The following is a 2,273-nucleotide window of genomic DNA, read 5'->3' as shown; positions in this document are numbered from 1 at the left end:
CCCATCACGGGGGGACATGCCAACCTGGGCTTCACCCTTCCCAGGACGGTGGTGACAGTCACAGGGATACACAGCTGGGCTCAGAAACCCAGTGTCTGGGACCTGGAACTTATCACAGGCAGTAAACCCTCTAATTACCCTACAGTGTTGCATTGCACCTGCATCAATTCGATCAAAACAAACATTTCAAGTAAGTTACAAGTGTTCAAACCTGCTCTACTGTTTCCTCTTCTGTTGTTTTTGGTTTGTTTTGTTTTGTTTCCTAATATAGTGGGCACGTGGAGTGTGAAATTGAACTGGGCTTCTCATGTGCCCTGACAGCCCGAGGGAGGCGGAGTGGGTGTGGAAAGCACACGAAGGTTCGTCCACCAGAGTGACAACATTCAAGACCCTGCTGGGCGGGCTGTGAAGATGTTTGGCCTCAGCCAGTTGGACAGAAGCCGTGTGCCGTACGACCCAGCCACTCTGGGCCTAGGTCTAGGGTCCAAGTTCGAGCTCACGTACGTCGGACTGTACCAGAATGTCTACGGCGGCGTTGGTGTTTATAGCGAAACACGGGAAACGAATGTCCTTTAAGAGAAAGGTAAAAATGACATAGGTATGCAGCGGATATTAGAAGAGATTTCCAGCTGGGGGCGATTTTTCCCCGGGCCATTTGGCAAGACCTGGAGGTCATTTCTGCCCCAGTGACCAGAGGCGGCGGCGTTACTACCACCCAAGGGATAGAGGCCAGGGATGCTGGTAGACATTTGAGGATGCACAAGACAGCTCCTCTCTGTCCCTACGCCAAAGACATAAAGTCTAAGATGTCGGCCTTGCTACACAGCCAAGCAAGTGAGCGAACTACAGCTTCTGTGTACCAGGGAAATAATGAGGGAGAAGCACGTGGCCAAAGAACACAGAGAGCACAATACAGTTTAAATAAGGTTCAAAAGCATGAACATCAAGCGGTCTATTATAAGGGGGAAATATAGGATGCTGACGGAATAATTAATGCAACGTTCAGACTCGTGGGGTCAGGTGGGCTGGGGCATGTGACCAGGAGGAGCCCCAGGGGCCTTCAAAAGTGGCAGTGGCTTCCTACGCGGGGCCGCGGCTGCCCGGCTCCTGCTGTGTCTCTGTTTGTTAGAATATAAAATAGTTTTTTTTTATTTTAATGTTAAGATTTTATTTTTAAAAATTATCACTTATTTTTTTAAAGATTTGATTTTTAAGTAATCTCTACGCCCAACAATGGGGCTCGATCTCACGATCCTGAGATCAAGAGTGGTACCAACTGAGCCAGCGAAGACCTTCTGAGATAGCTCCTAGTAAGAATAATGTGGGTTTTTAAAAAAATATTTTATTTGTTTATTTGAGACAGAGAGAGAGAGTGAGAGAGAGCATGAGCAGGGGTGCAGGGGCAGAAGCAAGCTGAGCAGGGAGCCGACGTAGGGCTGGATCCCAGGACCCTGCGATCATGACCTGAGCTGAGGGCAAACGCTTAACTGACTGAGCCACTCAGGCACCCCAAGAATAACATTTTTAAGTGTGTTAAGGTAAGAGGTAGTCCTGCAATGAGCTCCCTGACTCAGTTTCCCTTGTGGTGGAGCCTCCTTCCTGCCTTGCTCCTCAGGGCAATGCTATGAGGTGATGTCGGCAGCTGAAGGGGGAGGGGGGAGTTTCAGGGGCTCTAGCTGGGAAGGGAGGGGTGCCGATGTGGACACCTCCCAGTTGGTCCCTATTAGGGCCTTCCACCCCAGGAACCCAAGGGGATCCCTCTGTCCTGTCTCTGGCTGGCCTGGTTTTGCAGTCTAGCAGCCTGAGCTGACCCTCTCTGATCTGTGCCTCCCAACACACCTGTCACGCACTCTCTACCAAACAAAAGTCTGGCCGGGTTTCTGCTCTAGGACCCTGTGCCTCCCAGGGCCCTCTCCTGGGTTAAGCTGCAGGGTTTTGCCTGCCTGTGGTCCTGTGGCTTCAGCTCCTCCTGTCGCACTGAGACGTCAGCGCTTCTAGGCATCGGTCCTGTGCCCTGCGGGCCTCCTGCCCCCTGTGGGCACACTGGTCAGCCGTGTGAGTGAAGGAGCCCACCTCCCCCAGACCTCCCACGGCTGCTCTCCAGGGACCAACATCCAAGCACTCTTTGAGTGGTGGCCCCACTTTCTGCGCAGTTTCCTCACCTAGAAACGTGGGAGCTGAGACCCTTGATCACAAACTCTTATGTTCTTGAGGTTTCCCCTTTTCTGGGCTGCTCCCATCCTCAAAGGAGGCTGGTGGCAGCCCAGCCCCCC

General features: G+C 52.3%; 1 long non-coding RNA gene across 1 annotated transcript in view; it reads right to left on the bottom strand.

Moving 5' to 3' along the window:
- Positions 1-237: 237 nt before the first annotated feature.
- Positions 238-2,273, bottom strand: part of LOC132000252 (uncharacterized) — a 7,075-nt gene continuing 5,039 nt past the window's right edge. Inside the window, exon 3 of the long non-coding RNA XR_009399215.1 lies at positions 238-570. This is a non-coding gene — a long non-coding RNA (uncharacterized LOC132000252). The remainder of the gene's footprint in view (positions 571-2,273) is intronic.

The sequence above is a fragment of the Mustela nigripes genome, chromosome 13, assembly GCF_022355385.1.
Source record: "Mustela nigripes isolate SB6536 chromosome 13, MUSNIG.SB6536, whole genome shotgun sequence".
Lineage (NCBI taxonomy): Eukaryota > Metazoa > Chordata > Mammalia > Carnivora > Mustelidae > Mustela > Mustela nigripes.
The sequence above is the reverse complement of the archived record's forward strand: the minus strand, read 5'-3'. Positions and strand labels throughout refer to the sequence as shown.